General features: G+C 41.1%; 1 protein-coding gene across 16 annotated transcripts in view; it reads right to left on the reverse strand.

Moving 5' to 3' along the window:
• ASXL2 (ASXL transcriptional regulator 2) overlaps positions 1-20,806 on the reverse strand; it is a 247,197-nt gene that overhangs the window by 138,058 nt on the left and 88,333 nt on the right. Inside the window, exon 1 of one of the 16 annotated variants that reach the window (XM_073335484.1) lies at positions 4,469-4,568. The exons of the other annotated variants lie outside the window; for them this stretch is intronic. The gene's annotated coding sequence lies outside the window, so the exon portion shown is untranslated. Of the gene's footprint in view, positions 1-4,468; positions 4,569-20,806 lie in introns of those variants that run through there. 16 annotated transcript variants of the gene reach the window in all.

The raw sequence follows: 20,806 nt of genomic DNA on the forward strand, positions 1-20,806 counted from the left end.
AGCAGAGGAGAGACACTGGCTTGCTATATTGTAGTGGAGCCAAAAATGGGAGACAAATAGCTACAATAACCTCAACTGGGGCTTTTGTGGGGTTAGCAGAGGAGAGAAGGTGGGCATAAGGCTGAAACTCGGGTGGGAGGCTAGCTTCAGAGCAGTCAAACTTAGTTTCAAAAACAGATAAATATTCAGATCACTATTAGGAATTTATTCTTGGATTTGCTGTGAGCTGTATGCTATGTGGAAAAATGCCAGGTGGAGAAATACCAAAAGCTGTACGTGTGTGTGTATAATTATGCACTGTAATGAAATAAGAGATGAGGGATAAAGAAGGGAGAGGAACTATGAAACGTTGCCCACCAAGAAAACTAGTATATGGTGTTTGGATCCTTAATTCTGGGCCACTAGAACTGAAACAGGGAGACCCATATGGGTGCTTTTCCCCTGCTAATGCTGCTTTTTCCCCTGTGCAATTTACACGTCATACTATTCTAAGTTTGCAGGCAGAAAAGTTGGGTGGATAGGGCATGAGACAAGGAGTCAAGTGACCTGGCTTCTATTCCCAAAGCTACCACAGATTAGGCATGTGAGCTCAGGTAGGTCACTTATCTTTTCTGTAAAATAGAGATGATACTTACCCCCTATGGTAAACAATTTTGAGATCTACATATAAAAAACACTGCAAGAATTAAGTACGGATAAGACGCTTCTATCTTCCAGTCCCCCACCACTCCTATACAGAAGTACTACTCAAACTGTAAACTGATTCAACATTCCAGATCAGATACATCTTTCATCTTTTAATCTGTAGTGAATAAACTTTACTATAAAAGTTTACTTCTACAAGGCTAATTTTGTTAAGTTAGCCTGTACCTCCCCACCCCTGGCTCCATTTGGGATAGGGATAAGAGGGGAAATCTGGGGCAGAAGACAGTACACAGGAGGTTCAGCCAGCACATATGCACTCCAGAATTATACATTAACACATTAAGTGCTATAGTTATAGAGATAAGACAGTTTAGTAGTTAATCATCATTCATTTCTATTACAGTAGCATGCAGAGTCCCCAAACAGATCTGGGTTCCATTGTGCTGGGTGTTGTACAAACACATAGGAAGAGACAGCCTCCCAAAACACTTGCAGCATAGGTTAAGATAACACACAAATTGAATACAAAATGGAGAGTCAGTTAGGATTTTTACTGAACTGTTATACTGCTGTAGTGCCTACAGGCCTCAATTGAAATGGGGGCCCCATTCTGCTAGGTACTATGCTAACACATAGTGAGAGACAGTCCCTGCTCTCGAGAACTTACTGTCTGTATCGATAAGAACATGGCTGGGAGGGGAAACAGAGGCACAGATACATGAAGTGACTTGCCCCACTCACATAGCAGGCCAGTAATAGAGCCAGAAATTTAATCCAGGTCTCCCGACTCCAAGTCCAAAGACCTATATCTTAAGGACTGAAAGGACCACTAGATTACAGTCTGACTTTCTATATAACACAGGCCCTAGAATTTTATCCAGTTACTCCTGCATTGAGCCCAGTGATCCGAGTTCTGTCCCAAATGTAGCCATGTTTCAGAGTAGCAGCAGTGGATGTAGCCATGGATTCTGCAGTCTGCAGATTCAGTTTATGAAACTGGACAGGTTTTCTGGAGAGCTTTTGGAAACAAATTTGTTTGTAAAATGGCAATTATACCTTACGTCTCTAACTACCCTTTTGGCTTTACTAATGCTGTGGGCATATGCAATAGTTCTCATAAGTTTCACTTCTTATAAAGCTCAAAAGGGGTGGTACCTCTGTTACCTGCTAAACTTCTAGCAGCAAAGGACTACTCTAGTCTTTCAATATATAATTCCCTACAGAATTAGTCAGACTGATCCACACAGCCAGTATGCTCAGGCATTGTGTCGAGATCCAGAAAGATCTTCAGTTCATAATAAAAAGCTTCAAAGCATTTCTGTGTCTGCCATCTTAACTGTTTAAGGAAGTGTTAACCTAGATTACTTTCCAGCTATCCCATTTGTGTCCTTCATTGTAGCACCTTTAGGATTCCTTGGTGAGACATTGCAGATTGAGGCAAACACACAGAGCCAACTCTGAACTACCTTTATTAACAAGCAGGAAGAGCAACAGTATACAAGTACATCTCGTTACTTGTCCAAAGTTTATAAGACACAACAACAACTGAAGCACCTAAGCAACATCTATAAAGTATAACAACATCCTGAGGAAATTGAGGCCAACACAGCACATCTAGCAACTGTACCAAGTGCAATGTCCAGCCTGAAAGAGTATGTATGCACACAGAAGCATTCACAATGTTGCCAAAGTGCTACAGTTTTTCATTTTTAGAAGCCAGTGTTTTATCCATGGCAGTTTCCACATCATTTTAGAGAACACTGGGGCCTTGCTCATAGCCACTGTTATTCATTATTTCTGTGTGTCTACACTCATTCTCGTGTGTTAACTATTCCCCAGCGTACCATATTTATCAATTCTTTGGACAGGTATCTTGTGTGTGTTTGTGAAGCTCCATGTATATTAGGCACTATGTTAAATAAATTTCTGCTTGCAGTCTCTTCTTCAGGATTATTGCTTTCAAAGTTTATCATGCCCATTGAATAGTTGTGTACTGAATGTATTAGCTTCCATTGACACATTTGCTAATTTCCATTGCTACTTATAACCACTTTCCCCCAACACTCATGCCTGAACTATGATAGCGTGTACTGGACTTATCTGCATCAGCTTGGAAGTTTATTTGGTAGCCTTCAAATATCCCAATTTCCCTCACTTAATAATATCTTCTGAAAATTTAACATGTTCCTTATCGCCTCCTCCAATTCATTAATGAAAAGGTTAAGAATTCAAAGAAGAGAGAATCAACATCCAGTATAATAATAAGATAACTTCTCTATCTGAAAAATTTAAATAAAAATATATTTGGGGGGGGAGGGGGAGTTGCTGTGAGGGTTAACTAAATAGCATTTATAATATGCTACAGAAGGACAAACTGCAAAGGGCACTCAGTAATAGAAATGAGAAAAAGTACTGAGGAGTTCTGGGCTCTCAGCCCTCTGCTCATTCCTCTAAATGACTTGACTATTCAGGTGAGTTATGGACATCCTGATATTTTGCTAGAGTGGCCAAATTTAAATCTTTGTTAGTTTAGATTAAGGCATACTAAACATTCTAAAAAAATTAAAATCAAACAGAGAAGCCTAACAAATTCCTGTTGTGCATACATGCCTCAATGATCTCAATGAGATTAAAGAAAACCAAGTTTCAAGAAAACTGGTTCATCAAAGTTTTATGTGAACAAGGTTTCTGGTTGAAACATGCCCAAAAATGGTTTTTGTTTCTAAATGTGTATATGTTTGCACAACGATAACATAGCTCCATGGAAAATTTCAACCCAGGGGGAATTTGTTTATTGGACTAATAGTCCACACTTTATTTAGAAATGGTTTATAACAGATAATTGAGGTTATAAACATCTTACAGACATGAGCAGTATATGTTACAGATCTGCAGTGTTGTAGATGGCCATAAGCAACTCACCTGTTGGACTAAATTAACCATGACATCTATTAAACATTAGCTCTATTTATAAATGGAACCTTAATATAAAATATGTCAGAGTAATGAATATGTAGACATTCATTACACATAATCGCTGCAAATTGGGATTTTTTTCAGTTTTTGCTTTTGAATACTGCTAGCTTTATTTTTTTTAATTAATTTCCCCTCCTTCACTCTGTGTTTTTGCATCTGAGTTACATAGATATGAAGAGTGTTTTCAGTTTCCCTCCCTAACATTTTTTGCATTCAAAACTGGAGCACACAGAAAACTTGAGGTGAACCATTTGATTAAAAATGCAGTTTAATTTGTCTATTTATTGGAATATCTGAGCATAGATGCATTTTAAGAATTGATACTGTTTGTACTAACTACCAAACTCTAGAATGTACAGTTACAATTCAGAAAAAGCTGGGAATGTTAAAAAAATAAGTTATAAAGCATGTGTTAAACTTATTTCACACAGAACAAGACAAACCTCCTCCAAAAAGCACCAAAACAAAAGTGCACATAAATACACTGTCATGCAAATCAAGCTTTTGATCACACATTTCAGGTTCACAAACAGTTCTAATGTTAATTTGTAAGATACTAAGCATTCCCATGCTGTTAACTTAATTGACATCTTCCACACACTTCACAAGCAGATTAGGTTTCAAATTTGCATTGCACTCTAGTGCTAATGCAAACAGCATGCACAAAAAGGTAGATTCAACTAGTGAAAGCTTTAACGCTAATTATACAGCTACCTCTCTGCTTATAGACCTGTGCGTGAAGCAAGCTGGTTGGTTTCTTAATTAAGGCTTAATTATGAAGCTGTGAATTAAATTCAATTAAGCTCACATATAATAGTAGCTTTAGAACATTAGCAGTGAGTCTTACCTTCTGGAGTTGGATTGCAACCCAAAAAAAGGAGAGAGAGACCCCTTTAAAAATGTAAGCAAAGCAATGATCTAATAATTAATATACACCCACATCCCCATCCACAAAAGACCTTCAGAGGAAGTGCATCACTGCACCAATACACATTTTTGGAGCAGACTTCAGTAGTACCAGGTTTCAGAGTAACAGCCGTGTCAGTCTGTATTCGCAAAAAGAACAGGAGGACTTGTGGCACCTTAGAGACTAACCAATTTATTAGAGCATAAGCTTTCGTGAGCTACAGCTCACTTCCTCAGATGCATATCAGATGCATTTCAGTAGTACCCAAGCTTGTGGAGACTGAATGTAGGTATAAAAGAGCAGGTGTGGGGAGAGGGTGCACCTGTCCTCATATTGTTTTCAGCTCATTTTCAGAGAAGTTCCAACACCTCTATCCACTCTGGACACAGCTACCTGGCTGCTCTTGGATCTAGAAGCTAAGTTAAACCATGCAGACTGCTAACAGACTAATGGGCCCATTGGTACTTTCCCTCAGTCCCTGCTTATTTCTATGCGGGGCAGTATACTGCCAGCTGAGTAACTCATATGGGAACATACCAGCATAGCACAGAGTTCAACCATGGCTGAAGATGAAAGTGTAGTAACAAAGGAACTATGGGAGTTTTTCATAGAGTTGCCTCAAGGTAGCAATTTGTGTTCTAGTAAGCCTCCTGTAGCACTGGCTGGACAGGAAAACCACAACATCTTAAGTTCAGAAGAAATGGGTGAAAGTAAATATACATTTGTTAAACAGAAAATATGGGTCAGTCAACCTTGAGAGTGTCTCCAGTAATGAGCTGCCATTTACATTTGGTAGCACCTTTCATCTAAATGTATCCCAGAACACTTCACTGAGTGTTCATGGACTCCTCTTGGCCCAGAACCCTGCAAGAGAGGCATCATGCAAGAAGATGGCTAGCTTACGGTACAGTATATCTAGCAAGGAGACCTAAGAAGCTCACTAATCAAAGGACGGCTAACTAACTAAGAGGAGGGAGGCATAGCAAGCGAGTCTCCTCCACTTGCAAGGAGAAGAAGATCTTCAAAGGAATGGATCAGATTGATTCAGAGGGGACTCATTTTGGCTTAGGAGGGAAGGAAGTATAGTTTCTGTTAGGGGGAAGTCCAATTTATTTGGTTTCCATTTCATGGGAAACCAAAGATGAATACATTTCTCGTTATGGCTTAAGTTAGGGACACACACAGGGTTCAAAAAGCACATTCTACAAGTGACCTTTTGCCTTTCTGCCCCAGACAACTTGCTGGCTCAAAATTAGACACCAAGTTCAACAGGAAAAAGAATGACTGAGGAGTCATCTGATAGGTTCCTGTAGTGCTCATCATGACAGGATCTAAACGCTATTGGTAATGGTGAACTATCCCATCTGCCTAAAGAGAAGCTCAATACAATAGGTATAAAAGGAGCTGGTGCGGGGAGAGGATGCACCTGTCCTCAGATATTATTTTCAGCTCATGTTCAGAGAACCTCTGACACCACTTATTGGCGACCCCTCAGTTGCCAGCAAGAAGTTGCAATTATCCAGCAGTTGCTAATAAGCAGAAGGCAGGTTTGTCACTGCAACCAGGGAAGGAAGTGTTGTGACATACCTTCTCTGGGTGCAGCTCTGCAAACCTGCCTACGGGCCAGGCAGTACAGCAGCAGGGAGTGAGGGCTGCACCCCAGGTACTGAGGCTTTCTACGGCGAGTGGGAGAATGGGGGCTTGTAAAGTTGCATCACACCTCTCCCTGTGCTCTCTGGGGGTCAGGGGTCAGCATGTCCCAGCACTTCCTTCCTGAGATGCAGCCCCCTGGCATGGCGCAGCCTGGAGAGCGAAAGGAAATGTACCATGTCGCTGTGTGCAAGCAGGTTTGCAGGGCAGCAACCAGGGAAGGCACACGCCAGCACATCATTCCCTGCCTGCAGCTGGGACCTTTCTTTCAAAACATGATAATAAGCCGCACACCATTGCCAATATCCAAATCCCATTAATGTTAAAGTCGGTGGGACAGGATTGGTTCCTGACAAAATGCTGCTACTGACTGGAAATTGCCTAGATCCAGATTGCTATTAAGCAGAATCTATTGTACCTAGGATTTCTCTTCCCACCAAGGAGACAGCATATTCTGTTTTGTACAACTACAAATGACAACTCCACATGGCTTTCTTGTGAGTGGATAGCAAAAACTGTTAGTATAGAGTTGTATGCAGTGTTGTAGCTGTGCTGGTCCCAGGATATTAGAGACACAAGGTGGATGAGGTAATGTCTTCTACTGGACCGAATTCTGTTTGGCGAGCGAGATAAGCTTCCAAATTTACGGAGAGCTCTTCTTCAGGTCTGCCTGAACAAACACAGTTCTCAGCTAAGACAACAGTGCTGGGAAAAGTTTCACAAATTACTGTGCCAAATACTTCTATGTATTTAGTTCACTCTGCATGGATTCCAGGTCCCGCTGAATAGGGAAGTCTTCTCTGACCTAAGAAAGAGTTTTTATATGGAAATGACCCAGTCACCTGGTCTACATTTCACCTATACACTTTGTGGGGAACAGTAAATGTCCATTACATTAGGTATACCACCACAATCTTTATATGCTTGTCCTTTTCATAGAATCATAGAAGATTAGGGTTGGAAGAGACCTCAGGAGGTCATCTAGTCCAACCCCCTGCTCAAAACAGGACAAATCCCAACTTAATCATCCCAGCCAGGGCTTTGGTAAGCTGGGCCTTAAAAACCTCTAAGGATGGAGATTCCACCACCTCCCTAGGTAACCCATTCCAGTGCTTCACCACCCTCCTAGTGAAATAGTTTTTCCGAATATCCAACCTAAACCTCCGCCACTGCAACTTGAGACCATTACTCCTTGTTCTGCCATCTGCCACCACTGAGAACAGCTGAGCTCCATCCTCTTTGGAACTCCCCTTCAGGTAGTTGAAGGCTGCTATCAAATCCCCCCTCTCTCTTCTCTTCTGCAGACTAAATAACCCCAGTTCCCTCAGCCTCTCCTCGTAAGTCATGTGCCCCAGCCTCCTAATCATTTTCATCGCCCTCCGCTGGACTCTCTCCAATTTGTCCACATCCTTTCTGTAGTGGGGGGGGGGCAAAACTGGATGCAATCCTCCAGATATGGACTCACCAGTGCTGAATACAGGGGAATAATCACTTCACTTGATCTGCTGGCAGCGCTCCTACTAATGTAGCCCAATATGCCGTTAGCCTTCTTGGCAACAAGGGCACACTGCTGACTCATATCCAGCTTCTCATCCACTGTAATCATTTAGCAAGCATTGATTTTTCACCCCTCTGTACTTATGTGGAGCTGATATAAATATTTTAAGTTTTAGCTCTACATACGCATATACACCCACCCCCCAAATACTTTAGCAGCTTTTACTACGAATTTACCAAAAAGTGAATAAAACCATCAGCTAACCCACACCCAACTACACTTTTCTCCCCATAAACATAAGCCCTCATGAAGCTTCTTCTTACCCAATGGCTTAAGTGAATAAATAGGCTTTGTGATTTGCCCTGAAGATCAACAAGCCTGAGCTACTGCAGTACAATTAAGGGAGTGGGAGGAAGAGTAGCTTCCAAAGCCAAGTACCACTGCATTTTAAATTGCTGGACCCATCTTTCAAAGAAAAGGAATTTAATATTGTTTGCTTATTGAAGATCACCACAAAATAGAAACTGCATGTGGTAATTCCGGTCCTGCTGAGCCCAGATTTCAGAATTTCCACTGAATAAAAAGGGGGAGAAAAGCCAGGGATAGCTGCCAGGGGGTATAGTGAAAATTTGGTGATATGTCTCTCTTGTCCAGTTAAGTCTTCACCTTATTATATGAGCCAGACTATTTTTATCCTAATTGGTATAAGTACTAAGAAATGCTCAAGGAACAGAACATAATAGGTGATACTAGATCATTCTTTGCTAGCACTGGATTGATGCGTTTGCCCTTTTACTAACAAAGGCACACAAAAAAAATTCCAGTTTATGGAACAGCTGTGAACAGTCCAAACAAAATTGAAGTGCTCTCCAAAAACCTAAGGTATGTCAGAGCTTTTCATTTTGTGATCTAGGAGATGAACAAAGCATAGAAATGGATCTCTTGCAGTAGGTAAAACTTGGATATTATTTTCAATTAAAAACAAATCTCTTAACAGAACCAAGGAAAATCTTTGTCCTTGTGGAAAAAGCAGCAAAAAGGGAGCAAGAAAGAACAACTCCCACGCTGCTATTGGAGCCAATTTCCACAAGAAAGACAACCTGAAAGGCAGGTAACAGACAGAGCAGTGGATCACTGAATAGGGCACATGCTCTTTAGAAGATTCAAAGTCCACAAAGGAGCTAAACCAAAGGAAAGACTACAGGAAGGCGACAGGAACCCACCAGACATACTTCTATACCACCACTGACTCCTCTATAAGTAGATGAATGCATTTAGTGGACAAATAAGTCACATTTGAGGCCACTTTAAGTTGCAGGCATCAGTGCTGGGAAGAGAATGCCTCATTTTGATGCATGTAAAAGCTGATACAAATCACTGTTCTATACCACTAGTGGGGCTAGAGTGACCAGTTTCTTCAATTTTCATAAACATTAGTTAGCAGCAAGCCCTAAAAGGCAAAATTAAAAAAACATGGGCTAGTGCACAACAGACAAAACCAAATATTTTAATAAGCATATTGTTCCAAGGGTGTGTAGATAATCTTCAAAAACAGAGAACACTTTCTATCCTTATTTCTTGCAATCAGGCTCAATAAGGAAAACTCAACTAACATGAATGAACTGGACAGCAAGCAATTAAAAGAAAAGAACTGGACTCAGATGAGGGATGAGAAGAGAAAAAATGTCATGGGAGCACATAAAGGAAGCATATGCTTCAGCTGAGGAACAGAAAAAAAAATTTACCTTGTCATATATTATAGGTCAGACAAAGAAAGAATCTTCAGTTAGGCAGAATATGGCTTTGATCTGAAAGTCTCAGGTTCAAAACTAGAGTCTGAATCTCAAAGCAAAAAAATGGTGGCGCAAAAAAATTCTGAAACATAATCCTAAAATGAGGAGTAGGAATAGTGGCTACATTTCTTTTGGACAACTAAACCCTACATCCCCGTGGGCTTAACCACAAGGCAACTCTGGAAATGCAGCCTGAAGTCTCAACTCCATATACACGGGCATTTACCTTTTGGATGTCATCTATATAATTTGAAGATGCTACAAGCTATCTGTATTCAAGAGGTTCCAGTTTTAATAATGGATATTTTACACCAAAAGTCACAACAGTTAGACATGCCAACATGTAAAGAAGTCAAAATGGACATCTTTCACTGAGCCCAATTGCAACATTACATATTACAACTGTTAGTTGCAATGAACATTGGGAAGTGACTCCAATTTCAACAGGAGTCATTTAAGGAGATTTATCCAACTCGGAGATCATCTATCATGAAGATGAAAAGTCTACTGACTGTGACCAAGGGCTTGTCTACACTTCCACTTACAGCACCGAACTTGCATCGCTCGGGGGTGGGGGTATTTTTTCACACCCCTGAGCAAGGAAAGTTTCAGTACTGTAAAGTGGCAGTGTAGCTAGCGCTGGTAGCTACGCCCCTTGTGGAGGCGGTTTAAGCAGCGCTTTAACGTCAGCTGAGTAGCCATACCCTACAAAAGCAAGTGGGATTACACCTCCACTTATTTAATTAGCCTCTACTTTGTCCAGTTTATTCCCTCTGAATACCTACAAAATACTTCCAGGTGATGGGAGATGCTCTAGTTCCAGGTTTCTTCCTTCATCTTGGAGGATACATGAATGAAATCTTCACACTGCTTCCAGCCTTCCTTTTTCCCAGAAGGCATTACTGGCACTGATGGTGCAGTTGCAGCCACTGACCAGTGAAACATTTACACAGGATCTCAGTTCTGCATCTATGGTTTGAAAATGCTTGTCCCTAGGAGCTATTAGAAGTGAACAGCAAATTCCCCTATGTTGTTGCAATAGTTTGTGGCCAGGTGTTTTAAAATTTTGCACTCCTAGCAGTCTCTGCCAGAGGATGTACACAGCCTGAAAAGGCAGAGAATGAGAGGTAAACTGAGCATGCCATGGCTTGTCTTGATTAGGGAAGAGGTAGCATTGGAAAGCCTCACCATTGTCTGTATTACCAGACTGGTGTAAGAATGAAACCCCATTTCCAGTTTTGTTGCTAACACACACACACTTCAATTTTACAACTACCTTAAACATATTTATGAGAGGACTGGAATATAGGTCCCCTTGTTATTATCAATCTAGGGATGAAGCAGCATGAAAATTACTAAAATACCATCTCACACCTAACTTTGGCCTGCCAGCTTACAAATGAGGCACTAGTGGGAAAAACATTATACTAATGCCCATGCTGTGGTTAAGTACCAGGTGCCAGTCACCACTGCTGTCAATTAAGCACCAAATTCAGTTTTGACACTGTTGGTAAGAAGGGTCAATTAAACATTTCTTGACTATTCCATTTTGTGTTTGCCTTGCAGCACTAATCATCTAACACTATCTCCACAATTCTGCCAATATCCTCACTAACACACACAAATGTATGCAGACTTTTTATACGACCTCTATTACAATAGTATCCAAGTACTTCACAAACATTAATTTATCTTCACCACACCCTGAGGATCTATCATTCCATTTTGTAAATGGATACCAGGCAGAGAGACCAAGCCTTTGACCAAGGCCATTCAAGAAGTTTCTGTCAATGCTGGGAACTGAACTGAGTTCTTCTGAGTCCCAAATCCAGTGCTTGAGCCAGAAGATTAATGTATAAAATATTTTCTTAAACAATATGATTTGTTAGCTATTAGTTGCCTGCCCTCCCTCTGAGTAATATATTTTAAGAGGATGTTGGCAATTCATGCCTTTATCCAACTTTGATTCCTTCCAAGCCTGTACATGTAATTTGCAGTTCTGCAAATTAAAAGGGAAAAGTCATACTGATTTTCTGGTAATAAAAACAAAGGAGGAGTATGAGCATTCCAGGATTATCTGCTTTATCTCCTTGAGCACTTAAATATTTGATATTTCAAAACAGCCAAATTTCTTCACTTACACACATGAAAAATATTCCCTTTTCTTCTGTTTTGCTTTCACAAAAACCAAGAGTAAGAGCTATTTTACATCAACCACTGGATGTTTAATATTATGTCAGACACTGAAGAAAGCCTGAAGCCAATCATATTAATGGTTTTAAGACAGGTCTTGGTGCAGTTGGATGACTCAGGGTCTAAAAAAAAAGGGGGGGGGGGCTCCTGCACACTCCAAGCGACAAAGAGAAAACTCACTGCATGCCTTATGAACTAGAAGAGCAAAATACGTGCTTTCAAAACTGAGCAGCATTTTTGAATGTAATAGCATTTTGGGTGGTGTGTCAAATCCATAATCCAACTAGGGCTGTCGATTAATCGCTGTTAACTCACACGATTAACTCAAAAAAAAATTAATCATGATTAAAAAACTATTTGCGATTAATCAGTTTTAACTGCACTGTTAATAGAATACCAATAGAAATTTATTAAATATTTTGGTTGTTTTTCTACATTTTCATATAATATTCTGTGTTGAAATAAGAAAAGTACACTTTGATTTCAATTACAAATATTTGGACTGTAAAATGATAAACAAAAGAAATAGTATTTTTAAATTCACCACATACAAGTACTGCAGTTCAATCTCTTTGTTGTGACAAACCAATTTATTAGAGCATAAGCTTTCGTGAGCTACAGCTCACTTCCTCAGATGCATATCGTGGAAACTGCAGCAGGCTTTATATATACACAGAGAATATGAAACAATACCTACTCCCACCCCACTGTCCTGCTGTGGGGGTGGGGGGAGGGTGGAGGGTGAGAAAACCTGGATTTGTGCTGGAAATGGCCCACCTGATGATCACTTTAGATAAGCTATTACCAGCAGGACAGTGGGGTGGGAGTAGGTATTGTTTCATATTCTCTGTGTATATATAAAGCCTGCTGCAGTTTCCACGATATGCATCTGAGGAAGTGAGCTATAGCTCACGAAAGCTTATGCTCTAATAAATTGGTTAGTCTCTAAGGTGCCACAAGTCCTCCTTTTCTTTTTGCGAATACAGACTAACACGGCTGTTACTCTGAAATTTGTTGTGACAGTGCAACTTACAAATGTAGATTTTTTTGTGTTACATAACTGAACTCAAATAAAACAATGTAAAACTTTAGAGCCTACAAGTCCACTCAGTTCTACTTCTTGTTCAGCCAATCACTAAAACAAACAAGTCTGTTTACATTTACGGGAGATACTGCTGCCCACTGCTTACTTACAATGTCACCAGAAAGTGAGAACAGGCATTCGCATGCCACTGTTGTAGCTGGCGTCACAAGATATTTACATACCAGATGCGCTAAAGATTCATATCCCCTTCATGCTTCAGGTATCGTTCCAGAGGACATGCTTCCATGCTGATGACGCTCGCTAAAAAAATGCGTTCATTACATTTGTGACTGAATTCCTTGAGGGAGAATTGTATGTCCCCTGTTCTGTTTTACCCGAATTCTGCCATATAGTTCATGTTATAGCAGTCTTGGATGATGACCCAGCACACGTTCATTTTAAGAATGCTTTCACAGTAGATTTAACAAAGCGCAAAGAAGGTACCAGTGTGAGATTTCTAAAGATAGCTCCAGCACTCGACCCAAGGTTTAAGAATCTGAAGTGCTTTCCAAAAATCTGAGAGGGATGAGGTGTGGAGCATTCTTTCAGAAGTCTTAAAAGAGCAACACTCCAGTGCGGAAACTACAGAACCCAAACCACCAAGAGAAAACCAACCTTCTGCTGGTGGCATCTGACTCAGATAATGAAAATGAACATGTGTCGGTCTGCTCGAGCAGAACCTGTCGTCAGCATGGATGCATGTCCCCTGAAATGGTGGTTGAAGCATGAAAGGACATATGAATCTTCAGTGCATCTGGCACATAAATATCTTCATAGAATCATAGAATATCAGGGTTGGAAGGGACTTCAGGAGGTCATCTAGTCCAACCCCCTGCTCAAAAGCAGGACCCATACCTAATTAAATCATCCCAGCCAGGCCTTTGTCAAGCCTGACCTTAAAAACCTCTAAGGAAGGAGATTCCACCACCTCCCTAGGCAATGCATTCCAGTGTTTCACCACCCTCCTAGTGAAAAAGTTTTTCCTAATATCCAACCTAAACCTCCCCCACTGCAACTTGAGACCATTACTCCTTGTCCTGTCCTCTTCCACCACTGAGAATAGTCTAGAACCATCCTCCCTGGAACTACCTCTCAGGTAGTTGAAAGCAGCTATCAAATCCCCCCTCATTCTTCTCTTCTGCAGACTAAACAATCCCAGTTCCCTCAGCCTCTCCTCATAACTCATGTGTTCCAGACCCCTAATCATTTTTGTTGCCCTTCTCTGGACTCTCTCCAATTTATCCACATCCTTCTTGTAGTGTGGGGCCCAAAACTGGATACAGTACTCCAGATGAGGCCTCACCAATGTCGAATAGAGGGGGACGATCACGTCCCTCGATCTGCTCGCTATGCCCCTACTTCTACATCCCAAAATGCCATTGGCCTTCTTGGCAACAAGGGCACACTGCTGGCTCATATCCAGCTTCTCGTTCACTGTCACCCCTAGGTCCTTTTCTGCAGAACTGCTGCCTAGCCATTCGGTCCCTAGTCTGTAGCTGTGCATTGGGTTCTTCCGTCCTAAGTGCAGGACCCTGCACTTATCCTTATTGAACCTCATCAGATTTCTTTTGGCCCAATCCTCCAATTTGTCTAGGTCCCTCTGTATCCTATCCCTGCTCTCCAGCGTATCTACCACTCCTCCCAGTTTAGTATCATCCGCAAATTTGCTGAGAGTGCAATCCACACCATCCTCCAGATCATTTATGAAGATATTGAACAAAACCGGACCCAGGACCGACCCCTGGGGCACTCCACTTGACACCGGCTGCCAACTAGACATGGAGCCATTGATCACTACCCGTTGAGCCCGACAATCTAGCCAACTTTCTACCCACCTTATAGTGCATTCATCCAGCCCATATGTCTTTAACTTGCTGACAAGAATACTGTGGGAGACCGTGTCAAAAGCTTTGCTAAAGTCAAGATACAATACCATCCACTGCTTTCCCTTCATCCACAGAACTAGTAATCTCATCATAGAAGGCGATTAGATTAATCAGGCATGACCTTCCCTTGGTGAATCCATGCTGACTGTTCCTGATCACTTTCCTCTCATGCAAGTGCTTTAGGATTGATTCTTTGAGGACCTGCTGCTCCATGATTTTTCCGGGGACTGAAGTGAGGCTGAGTGGCCTGTAGTTCCCAGGATCCTCCTTCTTCCCTTTTTTAAAGATTGGCACTACATTAGCCTTTTTCCAGTCATCCGGGACTTCCCCCGTTCGCCACAAGTTTTCAAAGATAATGGCCAATGCTCTGCAATCACAGCCACCAGTTCCTTTAGCACTCTCGGATGCAACTCATCCGGACCCATGGACTTGTGCACGTCCAGTTTTTCTAAACAGTCCCTAACCACCTCTTTCTCCACAGAGGGCTGGCCATCTATTCCCCATGTTGTGATGCCCAGCACAGCAGTCTGGGAGCTGACCATGTTCGTGAAGACAGAGGCAAAAAAAGCATTGAGTACATTAGCTTTTTCCACATCCTCCGTCACTAGGTTGCCTCCCTCATTCATTAAGGGACGCCAGCTACAACAGTGCTATGAGAATCCCTATTCTCACTTTCAGGTGACATTGTGAACAAGAAGCGGGCATCTTTATCTTCTGCAAATGTAAAGAAACTAGTTTGAGTGATTGCCTTAACAAGAAGTAGGACTGAGTGGACTTGCAGGCTCTAAAATTTTACATTTTTTTAATGCATTTCTTTGTACATAATTCTGTATTTGTAAGTTCAACTTTCATGATAAACAGATTGCACTACAGTACTTGTATTAGGTGAATGGAAAAATACTGTTTCTTTTGTTTTTATACAGTGCATATACTTGTAATCAAAAATAAATATAAAGTGAGCACTGTACACTTTATATTTGAAAATGTAGAATATTTGAAAATGTAGAAAACATCAAAAAATATTGAATTAAATGGTATTCATTATTGTTTAACACTACGAATCAGTGCAATTAATTTTTTTTAAATCACCTGCCAGACCTAATCCCATCTCCATATAAAATAATGGGGTCTAAATTAACTGTTACCACTCAAGAGAGATCTTGGAGTCATTGTGGATAGATCTCTGAAAACATCCACTCAATGTGCAGCGGCAGTCAAAAAAGCAAACAGAACATTGGGAATCATTAAGAAAGGGATAGATAGTAAGACAGAAAATATCATATTGCCTCTATATAAATCCATGGTATGCCCACATCTTGAATACTGCGTGCAGATGTGGTTTCCCCATCTCAAAAAAGATATATTAGAATTGGGAAAGGTTCAGAAAAGGGCAACAAAAATTGATTGGGGTATGGAACAGCTGCCATACGAGGACAGATTAGTAAAACTGGGACTTTTCATCTTGGAAAAGAGACGACTAAGGGGAGATATGATAGAGGTTTATAAAATCATGACTGGTAGTGAGAAAGTAAATAAAGAAGTGTTATTTACTCCCTCTCATAACACAAGAACTAGGGGTCACCAAATGAAATTAATAGACAACAGATTTAAAACAAACAAAAGGAAGTATTTTTTCCACACAACACACAGGCAACCTGTGGAATTCATTGCCAGAGGATGTTGTGATGGCCAAGACTAATATGGTTCAAAAAAGAACTAGGTAAGTTCATGGAGGATAGGTCCATCAATGGCTATTAGCCAGGATGGACAGAGATGGTGTCCCTAGCCTCTGTTTGCCAGAAGCTGGAAATGGATTACTTGATGCTTACCTGTTCTGTTCATTCCCTCAGGGGCACCTGGCATTGGCCACTATCAGAAGACAGGATACTGGGCTAAATGGACCTTTGGTCTGACCCAGTATGGCCATTCTTATGTTCATTCCAAGGTGAAATTAGCTAGTTTCAAAAAAAATTTTTTTCCTGTTTGCTATATTTATCAAGGTAAATTAAGTCCAAGAATAAGGAGGGCTTCTTATGACAATTCCCTTTTCTAATGCACAGAATGAAATCCATGCTCTATACTGCTCTTCCACCAGCCAGGGTCTTGAAATCCAGTTCTTCTCCCCAACTGTGGGTCTTGCAAATTAATATGCTACCATGTCATCAGATGTATTTCTATGGGGAAGGGGGGGAATGACAGCTGTATTAAGACTAATGTTCCCTCTAATTTTTTCCATCCATGTGCAGAATAAATTTTGTTATGTGCACTGAGATAATGTGCAGATGTGCGCCACCAGTAGAAACAAAAAAACCTAGATATAATATATATTTTAAAAGGTACACCAGTGATAATTACTCCAGCCAGGACAGGTTAGGTATTAACTCACTACTCAAAGAATTAAATTTAAATGTAAGAGAAATAAAAATTATGAAATGCACAGACCAGTCAAAAAACTAAAACAACACACTTTGTGAGAATAAAATTACAGAGAATATATGTGCATTGCAGGAAGTACCAAGAAGTAACAACAAAACAACACCACCACAAGTATGAGCTCCTGAGCAAGGCTGTCCCATTTCCCCTGGTGGAGTAGAGGGGTGGGGTACACACACCCAGACATCAGTACCCCCTGCCTGCCCCCGCTCTGCACAGCCAGCAGGAGGGTCCTAGGAGTAGAAGGGACTCCAAGGCAGACGACTGCAAAGCAGTGTGGGGAGGGGTACCTGAATACACACTGCCGGCTGGATGTGTGAGCGGCTCTGCTAATCAACTGCACGGCACTTCAATTATTCCCGGTTGGCTGCCCCAGCACGCAGCTTACGGGGAACACAGATTTAGACCCCAAAATTCAGAACTTTACTCCTTCAATTTGCTATTTAAACAATATATTAAGTCCAGTTAGCGACTTCATGTTGCTAAGCAGTATCACCAATTTTCTTGGAGCTAAGGATCTCATTAAGAGAAGACTGACTAACCACCCACCCAAAAATTTAAATTCAACAGATTAAGCAAAACTGAAAGAATTGTCAAGTCAAGAGCCCTGGCCCTACTAAAGAATTGGCTCTAATGTAGGGAATGCAAATCTGATAGGTATTCACGGGTGATGCTAAAAATGCAGACTCACTTAAAAAAAGCAGCAGCAGCAATCACAGCAGGTAGTAAATTGAAAAATAACCCTGTCCATCGCTGCTCTGCCCTGGGTTTTGATATTTTCCATTATAAAAACTAGTTCTCTACATTCTTCCCCATCTGTTTGTTCCCTGTGGTTGCAAGTATTGCCCATTAACTAAAATAGCCTGCCCTGCGATGAGACAGCACACTCCGCTGAAAGAACAGGGAAGAAGCAACAGTTATGGCCTCTTAGCGAACAGGAAGTGAAATTGCCAGAGATGCAGTGTGCCCCATTTCAAGAGGGAAACCACTGTGACCACCCCATGAAAGAAAACTTGTTGCCAGCTGTTCCACAATACAGTAGTCATTAGCTCCCTTTCGTCCTCTGGAGGATGGAAGCTACAATGGTGCTGGCAACATACGGTATGGGCAGAAAGGAAGCAAATAGGAGAAACGCTTTTCTATGGCAGTAATCAACCCCTGGACTACCAAGGTATATGGTTCAAACCTATTCAGAACCATCACTATAGAAATCCCTTAGTGGCAGAAAGTTCGGTCAGCAGAAACATATTTCACTTGAGCTACCCTGCCTTCCTCACTGTTTTTCTCCATGATGCAGAGTTCTAACTTTATCTTCCAAAGTTGAAGACATTAATTTTGTATTATTTGCAATGCAAAAAATAAAAACTGATTAAAAATCAGAACCATTTTATGGTGTTTTTAAAGGTAGGAAAAATCCTCTTAAAAATAAATTCATACAAATTAGAGATGGAAAATATCTAGTCCATCATCCTGGACAACCCACTGTCCCACATACACTCCAAAGCTCTGTGTTCAATCATTAAGTAACTGGGCTCTCATTTCCCTCCCGAGACTATTCTAAAACTCTACAGCTAAGCAGCAGTAAGTGAGAAGCATGCTCTTGCAACTGAAGCATTCTTCAAAGCGCAGTATGTTCAGTAGCACTCAGACAGTGTTTTGCTTAAAGTGGAAGAGAAATTCAGTTTAGATGACCATATAACAAACCCCTTTTATTTGAATGAGAAGGGCAGAAGCTCTTTGCCATCACTGGCTGAAAGCTAAAGCAATCAGGTGGCTGACTATGTTGAAGGGCAAAAAACCTTCCCCTTTGACTACAAATCAAATAAAAAGGTGAAAGCTAAGTATAGGCCTTCTCGAGATCCCTTCCAGTCCCTATGATTCTATGACTCTATAAGCACAGAATCATAGACTTTAAGGTCAGAAGGGACCATTATCAGTCATCTAGTCTGACCTCCTGCACAACGCAGGGCACAGAATCTCACCCACCCACTCCTGTGAAAAACCTCTCACCTATGTCTGAGCTATTGAAGTCCTCAAATTGTGGTTTAAAGACTTCAAGGAGCAGAGACTCCTCCAGCAAGTGACCTGTGCCCCATGCTACAGAGGAAGGCAAAAAACCTCCACGGCCTCTTCCAATCTGCCCTGGAGGAAAATTCCTTCCCAACCCCAAATATGGTGATCAGCTAAACCCTGAGCATATGAGCAAGATTCACCAACCAGATACTACAGAAAATTCTTTCCTGGGTAACTCAGATCCCACCCCATCTAACATCCCATCATAGGCCATTGGGCCTATTTACCATGAATATTTAAAGATCAATTAATTGCCAAAATCATGTTATGCCATCATACCATCTCCTCCATAAACTTATCGAGTCTAATCTTAAAGCCAGATAGGTCTTTTGCCCACACTGCTTCCCTTGGAAGACTATTCCAAAACTTCACTCCTCTGATGGTTAGAAACCTTAGTCTAATTTCAAGTCTAAACTTCCCAATTACCAGTTTACATTCATTTGTTCTTGTGTCCACATTGGTACTGAGCTTAAATAATTCCTCTCCCTCTCCGGTATTTATTCCTCTGATATATTTACAGAGAGCAATCATATCTCCCCTCAACCTTCTTTTAGTTAGGCTAAACAAGCCAAGCTTCTTGAGGCTCCTTTCATAAGACACGTTTTCCATTCCTCGGATCACCCAAGTAGCCCTTCTCTGTACCTGTTCAAGTTTGAATTCATCCTTCTTAAACATGGGAGGCCAGAACTGCATACAGTATTCCAGGTGAAGTCTCACCTGTGCCTTGTATAACAGTACTAAAACCTCCTTATCTCTATTGGAAATACCTCGCCTGATGCACCCCAAGACCACATTAGCTTTTTTCACGGCCATATCACATTGGCGGCTCACAGTCATCCTATGATCAACCAATACTCCATGGTCCTTCTCCTCCTCCGTTACTCCTAATTGATGCTTCCCCAGCTTATAACTAAAATTCTTGTTATTAATCCATAAATGCATAACTTTACACTTCTCACTATTAAATTTCATCCTATTACTATTACTCTAGTTTACAAGGTCATCCAAATCTTCCTCTGTGATATCCTGGTCTCTCTCTAAATTGGCAAAACCTTCCAGCTTTGTATCATCCGCCAACTTTATTAGCACACTCCCACATTTTGTGCCAAGGTCAGTAATAAAAAGATTAAACAAGATTGGTCCCAAAACTGATCCCTGATGAACTCTACTGATAACCTCCCTCCAGCCTGACCGTTCACCTTTCAGTAGGACCCGCTGTAGTCTCCCTGTTAACCAATTCCTAATCCACCTTTCAATTTTCATATTGATCCCCATATTTTCCAATTTAACTAATAATTCCCCATGTGGCACGGTATCAAACACCTGACTGAAATCTAGGTAAATTAGATCCACTGCGTTTCCTATGTCTAAAAAATCATAGAATCAGAATATCAGGGTTGGAAGGGACCTCAGGAGGTCATCTAGTCCAACCCCCTGCTCAAAGCAGCACCAATCCCCAACTAAATCATCCCAGCCAGGCCTTTGTCAAGCCTGACCTTAAAAACTTCTAAGGAAGGAGATTCCACCACCTCCCTAGGTAACGCATTCCAGTGTTTCACCACCCTTCTAGTGAAAAAGTTTTTCCTAATATCCAACCTAAACCTTCCCCACTACAACTTGAGACCATTACTCCTTGTCCTGTCATCTTCTACTACTGAGAATAGTCTA

This window comes from Lepidochelys kempii, chromosome 3, assembly GCF_965140265.1.
Source record: "Lepidochelys kempii isolate rLepKem1 chromosome 3, rLepKem1.hap2, whole genome shotgun sequence".
NCBI classification, from domain to species: domain Eukaryota; kingdom Metazoa; phylum Chordata; order Testudines; family Cheloniidae; genus Lepidochelys; species Lepidochelys kempii.